Below are 11281 nucleotides of genomic sequence, written 5' to 3' on the forward strand. Positions count from 1 at the left end.
TCCTAGTAGTATGCCTTTTATATAACTGAACCTTTATGTAATTGCATCAACCTTTTCAAGTAGGATAGGTCACAAATCTGGTGGTAACTTGCTAACTATCTCCCTCCTGGTCCATTTGATTAGTTCTTGTTGATTTTCTAATCGTGTTCCACCACAAACGCTGCTCGAAAGCATTCCACAAGATGCCCACTCTTCCGGCTATCGCTCCAGGATCTCCTTGACTCCAACAAGTCCCATGAACACAAGGAAAAAGTGGATTGATGAAGCAAAGATCTCCATTCACACTTCCACTCTCTCTGGCAGCTGGCTCCACTTCTCAAATGGCTGTTCTTAAAAATCTTCAGTGATGGAGTACCTGTGACTTCTGGAATAAACCTTTCCATCGATTAATTGTTCTGTTAGGATTTTTTTCTCTTAGTTCTAGGCTCATTCTCTCCTTCATTAGTTTCTATCCATGACTTCTTGTCCTGTTCTTAGGGGCTTTGGAGAATAGGTTGACCCCATTTTGTTTGTGACAGTCTCCTTGATAATGGAAGATAGCTATCAATAATTCTTTTCCAATATGCTAACAGGATACATAATTCAAAGTAAACATATGCTTTACATAGCCAACAAAGTTTTTTGGAAACAACATTTAAACAAACTGAAGTAAGAAGGTCTGTTAAGGAGAATTCTGCCCAAGGAAAAGAGTACTGCTAAATAACATATCCAGCTAAATAATTTGCTTCCATATGATCTTGTGATGTCCAGTATCTTAGAAAGCATTGCAGACCACTGAAGATAAATTTATCAGTGGCTACGAGGCATAAATTGGTCTCATACTTCCAGGACAAGAAATAAGTTGGTTCTTAAGGGCATGATCATATCCATGTTTAAGCTTCCTATAGGCAACCCTTTGCTCCATTGAGGAAATAATATGATGGAGTGAACAGTCCTTTGACTTTATCCATTAAATATCTTGTAATGAATTCTTATGACCAAAAGAACCATACAATTATGTCTGAAGTAGGGCAGACATGGTGTCTCCAGTTACAAATAGTTTCTATTTTTAGGTATAAATAAATTAGCCATTATCACCTTCATACTTTTTTATGCCTCACTTTGTGAAGCATGCTAGCCAAGAAATCAGACTGGTTGAGATGGGTTAGCTTACTGTGGCTTCAAATAAAGGAGCTGACACTGAAAATTTTGAGCTCAGTGTTTCTCAACCTCAGCAATTTTATGATGTGTGGCCTTCAACTCTCAGAATTCACCATCCTCTAGGCTTGAACCAGCCAATCATTTTTTTCTCACCTCCACAGATTCTGAGAAGGCATGTTCTTTGCCCATTGTACATTATATTTTCATCTATTATGGGTTTTATTTTTAACAATGGTTAGCAATCTTCCTTTCACTGTACTTTTCATAGAGCAGTCATAATTGAAATATTTTAATGAGAGGATATGTAATATGAAATAAGTATGAAATGGAGGATAAAAGTGAACCTAAATATACAGTTTATACAGTGAGATAAATATAGTATCTTGCCTTTGTTTAGCTGATGAGATGCATTGTTTTAAGGGCTGAAAAAGAAATATTATAATCAAATATGTTTACTTCCAAATAACATGTCAATATTTTCAAGTAGGCCAGGCCACAAAACTGATCCTGCAGGGATTACAGGAATATTACTTTATTGTTATATGTTATATTTACAGACACTTGATAGCTATTCCAAAGGATCCCCTTTCTCCATTTTAAGGAAAGTGAGATCAAGTTGGAGCTATATTTTTTTCCTACATTTTCTTTCTGCTCACAACTGAGCAACATTCTATCTCCCAAACTTTCCTCATAAAGCCAGTGCTAACTTCTTCAAATCAATAGATAGCAGTAATTGTTAATTTTTCATTTTTAGGTGCTCCTTTGTGTTGAGTTCTGGTCTCAGTAGGATTATGTAGCATTTAGGGAAAAAGATAGATCCCAATATTCCTATACTGGAAGCCAAGATGGAGAAGATCTCCACAGCTACCATGTATTTTCCTTTCGTGCTCAGATAAGTTGGCACAAAAGTCACCCATACACTACAAAACACCAGCATGCTAAAAGCAATAAATTTGGCTTCATTAAAAGAATCTGGCAGTATTTCAAATTTTGCATATTTTTGCTTTTTGAAAACATTCTATGTCATTAAACTTCAGTGGACAACTATGGATTTTGAAACTGAAATGTGCAACAATTCTCATCATTCATTGCTTTCAATCCTCCAAGCCAGAAGTGCAGGTAGATGTAGTTCAGCAACATTAACAACTATTCACATCTCTGTTAAATAGATATTTGTTAAAACTTGCTTTTGGAGAGCTCATCTAGAATGGGACTCTCACAAATAATGTGAGATGACCTCTAAGGGTGTGATATCTCTGTGTGAAATCTCTGTGGCTGTCTTTATGGATACATACTTTATTTATGCACATGCATAAATATAACAATTCAATATTTCCTACCTCTTTCATTTGAAAATTTTCTCGATGGACAAATATTACAATCATAGCAACAAAAAGGCTCACTTTCCTTTATTTTCTTTCTGGAGCCTGGTGGGCAATGATCATTGCACAGAGCAAGAGGTATGGTCTATCATTAAAGAGAGTGAGAGGAAAAAAAAACATATTTTATTCCCTTGAATCCAACCATTGTCAGAAATCAGTACATGCATCATAAACTTCTGAGAAATATTCAGTAGTTTCATGTGTTTTTGCAGATATGTACACATATAACAAATGGTCAAAAATAGCATGTATTGTTGATGAAACTTACCATCACTCTGAGTAGGCCTTTTTCACCACTAATATCTGACAATAACCTATCAGTGATCAGTGTTTTGTGATACATTCTACCTGTATTTGACTTCAGGCTTGTTCAATATTGGTGGTGGGATTCAAATAATTTAACAACTGATTCTCTGCCCAAATGATTGGCTGGGTAGGCATGGCTGAATGGGCATGGCTGAATAGGCATGGCCAACTCAATGTAACTCACGTCAAAGGGCACCTCATCTTGCCCATCCTCTTCTTGCCATGTCTGGCTCTGCCTTGCCCCCACCCCTCCAGCCACTCCTTGTCACATCCATCTGCTCACCTCTCGGAGCAAGTAGTTTTCAAATAAAAAGAATACTTGCCTTTTGCAAATAAATACAAACATCTTGACTGCAGGTTTGATGCATCTTGCAAACTCCTACCCTCAAAATGATGCGATAGAGCACTGCACATCAAAACAAATAGACACAAGGACAGTTTATCCCAAACACCAACACTCTGCTAAAGAAATAATTTCCTCAACACTGTCAAACTATTCACTAAGTCTGTATTACTATTACAATTAATCTTCCCATCCCTACTTTCATCAATCTTCTCCCACTTATGACTGTATGACTGTAACTTCGTTGCTTATATCCTCATGATTTATACTGACTGTTTCCTAGTATGGTTTGATTGCTTATTGTACCCTATGACTATTATTGAGTGTCGTACCCTATGATTCTTGATGAATGTCATCTTTTCTTTTATGTGAGAGCATATGCACCAAGACAAATTTCTGGTGTGTCCAATCACACTTGGCCAATAAAGAATTCTATTCTATTCCCTTTGAAAATTAGCTTTGCTAAAATTTTACACACTGGATCAGAAATGTCAAGTTTGTCCTCTTCCAGACACTTATTATAACAATACTGGCAAATGTTAATTGCTGAAAAAAGAGCTATTTATTTTGATTTTCAAACTGGAAACTTTATTTTGGTCCTATCTGGATAAAATGGGCTGGCCATGTGATTTTTTCTTTCATTTATGGAGAACCTTCTGTCTGATAGTGCTTCAGGATCCATTTGTCCCACTTTTACTTTCATGAAGGATTTGTTAGGGAAAGTTACCCAGTTGATAATGTCAAATCTAGCTAGTAATTCACCCTTCTTGTCAAAAGATACCAGGTCTCGGGCACAGTTGTTAAAGGAGACTTGACTTAGGAAATGGTAAAGCTGGAGGAAAAGAAGTTTTGGCAAGGATTATTACCAAAGTGGTCGAAACAGTGAAAATTGTTTGACTGGGAATAGAGTTTTGCTATACTCAGAAGCTATTTAATTATTTTATCACTCCATTATTGGTCGTCCCATTATTTTCTTCCCCTATCAAATATTTCAGTCAGCTCAGTTTTAAAAGGATACTAAGAACTAGCAGATAACGTATTTCAAAAAAACAGACTAAATTGTCCTTTGGCATAGAAATATTTTGGTATACCGATGTCACAGGTATTTCAAAGTTAAGGTTTACTACCTGCGAAGGGAATACTATTACTACTACTGCTGCTTCTGCTGCTGCTACTATACTGCTACCTCTACTACCACTACTGTTACTGCTTCTACCAAATTAAATTTATGTATTGTCTACCTTCCAGTATCTCTGGGCAATTTCCAAGTGATTATTAAGCAGATATATTTTTTCTGCTATAACTTTACATTAAGTTTATATCTGTTGTGTGCTCTTGTGTTGTTGTGTTTAAAGCTGAAATATTAACTGGTAAGACATTGTAACATATGATTTTATGTACTATGCTTAAGTCCAATTTTAGCCAGTGTAGTTCAAGGTTGTCCAAGCCTAGAATCTGAAATCTGGTTGATGTAGGGTATTCTATTGCGAACAGAGGAATGTAGTACTCTTCTGGTAAAATACTTCTTGCTCAATTTTATTTATGTCTGATATACAGTGTGGATTCCAGACAGCAGAGCTAAACTCAAGTACTGGTCTAGCAAAGGTTTTGAATGCCCTAATTAGCAAAACAGTATTACCAGAGGAGAAGCTTCATAAAATTAAATTTACAACTCTTAAACCTTTTTGGCAATATGTTCTAGTGAACTTTGGTGCTTAGGTCATTTGATGTGAGAACTCCAAAGTCCTTGACAGAGTGAGGGTCATCAACAAGGTAATATCCATCAAGCTTGTATTTGCGCTCTCTCTCTCTCTCTCTCTCTCTCTCTCTCTCTCTCTGTATGTATATATGTATATATGTATGTGGATCTTTGGTTGTTCGGGTTTTCTCCCGCGTAAGATTCGAAGTATCTAGGCAACGTTTCGATGAAGTCTCATTCATCATCTTCAGGCTTCTGTCTTCGGCTCTTGCTTCTCAGACTGATGTGAGATTGCAGCTGCTTCTTCCTTTTAACTGCTAGTGGGGTGGGACTTGATTGGGTGGGGCGTGGCTGTGTTCTGATTGGGTGGGGTGTGTTCTCATTGGTAGGGGTTTGGCTGTGTTCTGATTGGTTGGGGGTTGGCGTGTTCTGATTGGCTGGAGGCGTGTTCTGTTCAGGTGGGGGCTTGGTTGTGCCACCTGAACAGAACACGCCTCAGCCAATCAACAATCACCAATCACAGCCAAAACCAATGACACCCCCCAATCAAGCGCGCCCCACCCAATCAGAGTCCACACTGCAGTTAAAGGAAGAAGCAGCTGCAATCTCACATCAGTCTGAAGCAGGCAGACAGAAGCCTGAAGATGATGAATGAGACTTCATCAGCGTTACCTATACCAGTCTTCTGTGAGGCTCCAACAATACAAGAACTCTTCCAGCAGAACCTCAGAAAACAAGTATATATGTATATGTATATGTATATGTATATGTATATATGTATATGAGTATAGAAGTATATATATGTATATATTTATATATGTATATGGATCTTTGGTTAATCAGGTTTTCTTCTGCATAAAATTGGAAGTTTCTAGGCGACGGTTCGAGAAAGTCTCATTCATCATCTTCAGGCTTGTGTCTTTGGCTTTTTGCTTCTCAGAGTAATGTGAGCTTGCAGCTGGTTTTTCCTTTTAACTGCTAGTGGGGGTGTGACTTGATTGGGTGGTGGCTTGGCTGTGTTCTGATTGGGTGGGGGTGTGTACTCATTGGTTGGGGGTTTGGCCAAGCCCCCACCCAATCAAGTCACACCCCCACTAGCAGTTAAAAGGAAGAAGCAGCTGAAAGTGCACATTATTCCGAGAAGTACAAAGTCGAAGACACAAGACTGAAAATGATGAATGAGACTTCATCGAAAGATACTTCCAATTTTACACAGGAGAAAACCCGAATAACCAAAGATCCACATCCTCAGAATACATATACATATATATTAATATATATATATATATGGCATTCAGCTTTGTTCGGGTATTTTCCCACATCATTGTAAAATACCCGAACAAAGCTAAATGCCGTACATGTAAGTACCTGCGAAAACTTAACATATATATATGTAGTTTTCATAAGTTTTCGCAGGTACTTACATGAATACTATGGGACTTTTGCTAAATATGACTTGCTGATTTGTGCTAAATAGGAAACGTGCTGTATGTGTTATTTTTCAATTGCTTCAGTACAATATTTGATTTAGAGAAATTGCATGATAACTAAATCATGTTAGTATATGTTCTGATTGAATATGACATTGAAACTTGGCTGCTGAATGCACCAAGGTATATCGATATGACAAAAGTAAAACATATCTTAGAATTTATTGGACATTCTGAGAACAGTTCAAAATGTAGTAAATAGTAACATGCCTCTGGCTGCTTAAAGTTATTTATTGATAAATGTTAATAGCTTGCTGATGTAACTCATGCAATCTACAAAGTACTACATTACATAAGAGCAAAATATCTGTGGGATCAACTTTCTCCAATTGTCTCTGCCAGTTCCATCAGGAGTAACATGCTCTAGGTACTGTTTATTGGTATCTAATAGTATCCTAGTAGTATACCTTTTATATAACTGCACCTTTATGTAATTGTATCAACCCTTTCAAGTAGGATAGGTCAGAAAACTGGTGGTGCAAGGATTCTCAGTACAATTATGTACAGTGAGATAAATACAATATCTTGCCCTTGTTCGGCTCACAAGATGCATTGCTTTAAAAGCTGATAAGTAATATAATCAAATATGTTTTCTACCAAGTGACATATCAATATTTTCAAGTAGTCCAGGCCGCAAAACTGATGCTGCAGGGATTACAAGAATATTGCTTCATTATTATATGTTATATTTACAGACATTTGATAACTACTCCAAAAGATCCACTTTCCCCATTTTAAGAGCAGTGTGATCAAGTTGGAGCTATATTCTTTTCATACACTTTCTTTCTTCTCACAACTGAGCAACATTTTATCTCTCCAACTTTCTTCTCAAGGCCAGTGCTAACTTCTTCAAATCAATGGATAGCAGCAATTGTTAATTTTTCATTTTTAGGTGCTCCTTTTTGTTGAGTTCTGGTCTCAGTAAAATTATGTAGCATTTAGGGGAAAAGATAGATCCCAATATTCCTATACTGGAAGCCAAGATGGAGAAGATCTCTCCAGCTACCATGTATTTTCCTTTGGTGCTCAGATAACTTGGGACAAAAGTCACCCATACACTACAAAACACCAGCATGCTAAAAGCAATAAATTTGGCTTCATTAAAAAAGTCTGGCAGTTTTGGACCAAGGAAAGCAAAAATGTAGCTGATGAGAGCAAGAAATTCCATATATCCTAAAATATAATAGAACATGTTGCCTGATCCTTCATTGCATTCAACTACAATCTCTTCTGGAAGATAATGAATGTCCAAATTTCTTCTGGAAGCGAATGCATGTCCAGATTTGAGAACAGAGGGCCAATGCACAGCCACAATATGGAAATACTTGCCTGAATGCAAGAACAACAGAGAATCAGAGAATTTGAAAATCTATTCCCCACCCATTTTCTCATTTTTGATCCTAGCTTAGTAGCCATAAAAGCTAGAGCCACTGTGATGGTTTTGGCCAAAACTGAAGAGACAGCAACTGATAAGATGATCCCAAAAGCAATTTGATGAAGAAGACAATTGGGGATGAATAGCAAGGAACAGAAGAAGCAGAGGAAGCGGGAGACAAGGAAAGGATAAGTGATATTCCGGTTGTTAGCTTTGACAATGGGACTATTCCAATGTTTTATGAAAATTCCAAGTACCACTGCTGTGGTCATAGAAAATGACAAAGCCAGAACAGCCTTCTTCTGCTTGTCTTTCTGGCTGCCATAGAAATGGGGTGGAGGGAAGTTTAATTGGGTTAGGTGTGTGGGGGAAGAGTGCTGGAGGCTTGAGAGGGTGAACTATAAAACTTGGGAAAACTTTCTTGACTATGCTTACTTGCTTAATGCACAGCTCCTTATCTATCCAGGCCAAGATCAACTGCCATGGTGAGCCAGATGTCCAAAACACCACATGAAGATGCCCCACATGACCTTATGCACATCTCAGAGTAGAAGGGCAATTTGAACTACTGGGGGTGGGAACATTGGCATAACTTTCTATATGTGATTTTTGCACCTATCACCCCTGATTTATATTTCTCTGATGCTACCATATCAATTTTCAGTAAAAGTCCTTTTCTCTACAACAATGGAGTCTAAGGTTTTCTTTCTTGGATTTTGAATGGAGCCTCACCTGACAGCAGTACTGCAGGCTACTTCTGCTGACTGCCAGCTGCCTGCAATTTGGCAGTTCAGATCTCACCAGGCACAAGGTTGACTCAGCCTTCCATCCTTCTAAGGTCAGCAAAATGAGGACTGAGATTCTTGGGGGCAATAGGCTGACTCTGTAAACCACTTAGAGAGGTGTGAAGTGGTGTATAAGTCTAAATGCTATTGCTATTACATGTATTTATCTCCATTGTTTGCAGGTAGTCCTAGACTTATAACCGTTCATTCAGTGATCATTAAAAGTTACAATGGGACTGAAAAAATAAGTTACAATTAGACCTTATACTTATAACTATTGCTGCATCCTTTCAGTCCTGTGATCAAATTTGAGCACTTGGCAACTGGTATGTAGTTACAATAGTTGCAGTGTCCTGGGGCCTTGTTATCACCATTTGTGATCTTCCCATCTAGCTTTTGATAGCAAAGTCAATGGGAGAAGCTGGATTCACACAATTATTGTGTAATTTGCTCAACAACTACAATGACTTAGTTAACAACCATGACAAAAAATGGGCAGGTCTCATTAAACAGCTGACTTGCATAGAAATAGAAATGTTGGTCCTGCTTGTGGACATAAGTCAAGGACTACTCATATACTCATATACTTACCTTCTTTGTATCTCCTCTAGAATGCTCAGTAAGGCATTATATATAGAACGAGAATTCTTCTTATATAAATGAAGACACTAATGTTAACAATAATATTGATGCATCAAAAATAATCTGCCTCCTAGGTGACATATTACTTGAAAATACTGTAATTTTGAAGTCCCTGAGTTATCTCTATCCAACACAGCTCCATATTTCCTTCTGCATGAATAAAAGGCATGCAAAGCATGCGCCACAGCATAGACAGCATTATAAACACTGTAGCTTTGACTGGTCATTCTCATTTCAAAAAAAGGCTGTGGAAGGCTTTCTAGTTTCTCATTGCCAGTACAGCCTCCATGGTTCTCTTTGTCTGTTGCAGAAGCTGTAAATGAACATTTAAATGCTTGTTCCCAGAAGACTCTGATAAAATGATCAGTAAGAGAATGGGGGTCTTGGAAGAGAAGGAAGTTCTGAAACATTGACAATCTTTGAGGTGTGACTTGCAAAGGACAGGGTGCTGTGAAAGATTTGCATATTTAAATTATTTAAAAATGGTTCCACTGAAAAAAACCCAATGGGCTGTCATCATCCATACCTTCTGCACAGGCAGCATCATATCTGATTCAGCACAACTGAGCACCATCTGCAAATCTATCATGTGAGCATCAGCACTTACAACACAGACATTGATGCTCGGTTTACTCAGCAACAGGGCCATCCCTTTTAAGATTTCATTGAAATTAACAACCATGTCTAAAATGTTGCTTTGGAGGGGCATTCGTTTAGAGAAGGCAATGCAGATCCCATTATCAGAAAAGCCTTTCTCCAAGGTCCGCACAAATATTTCTCCTTTATCATCATCCATGGCCATGATCCCAATCCACTTCCACTGAAAAGGCAGCAATAGCTCGATAATCCCAGTATGTTGATGTGCTTCATTAGGTACCATGTGGTATAAAAAAGACGGGTGACTTATATCATTCACTGGTGGAGTATATAAACAATAAGAGACCTAAAGGCCAACACAATTACATTCATAATAGGGAAATATAAAAATATCCACAGGGTCAACTTTTCTATAATACTAGGGCTTTTTTTCCCCTCACATTGTAACCTTAAATCCTCTTATCCTCACCATTTTAACTTCAGAAAGCTGTAGTGTTATAAAAAGGCTTGCAATCCACCCATGCTGAAGCTCAGTCAATATAATTCATGATTGATTCAAATCTTGCTTCCTTTATTTACAACCTATTGTTCTCATGCCTTCTATGTACAATAGAAACTCATCAGCTTGCACTATTTCCTATTCACTTTTGTGTTATTTCCAATTCATTTCTCACCTATCCATTCTTGACCTTATATCTCATGTTATTAAGCACATACTTCTGAAGTATTCGATTTTCACTGCATTCAACTAATTTTACGTTTCTCCTGAGATACCCAATTCTTACTTCCATAGAAGGTATGGAGAAGAACACAGTAGTTCTTACTTTCTTAAAAAACAAGAACCATATTTAATTAGTTTCCACTACCCACAGGCTGCTCCAATCACAAACAGACTCTATGTAGCATATAATTCTCCCCCACCTTAACATGACTTAAACTAAACCAAATAAATAAATGAATCAATAAATAATAAAATACACCATTTATTCTGCATAAGTGATTCCATAACATCATGACTTCTTTTATGTGCACTTAGACATATTATTTCTTTTGTCATCCATTTCCCATCTCTAGTTAACAACACAGGAAATACAAATGTCCTTCTACTTGCTCTAATTTTTCACTATTTATTTTTGATTCATTATTATTCCTTTTATTTCCCTGGTTACAGTCTAAGTTCAGACAGTGCCAACTAAATGCCACTTAATATGAAATATTCCTTTTATCATGTTTATCTTTTTTTGTAAGTTTAAAAGGTTTTTTTTTTAAGTGGTTATTCATCCATCAGTGGTTACTCATGTATCAGATTACTTTTCATCTCCTTCTCTAATGCAATAATAAGTAATAAAGTACAGAAAAGGAACTAAGAGAAAAAATAATAGGGGGAATAGTTAAGGCCAGGATAAATAGAGAAAAGAGAAAGAAGATAATCACCATATTAAAGATAAACACCAGTGAGCATTGTGAGAATATAAAACATGAATCCTGTTGAGGACAAAGTTTTGTCAGCAACGAACCCTTT

Source organism: Pseudonaja textilis, chromosome Z (genome assembly GCF_049901715.1).
Source record: "Pseudonaja textilis isolate UNSWEBS1 chromosome Z, rPseTex1.2, whole genome shotgun sequence".
NCBI lineage: Eukaryota > Metazoa > Chordata > Lepidosauria > Squamata > Elapidae > Pseudonaja > Pseudonaja textilis.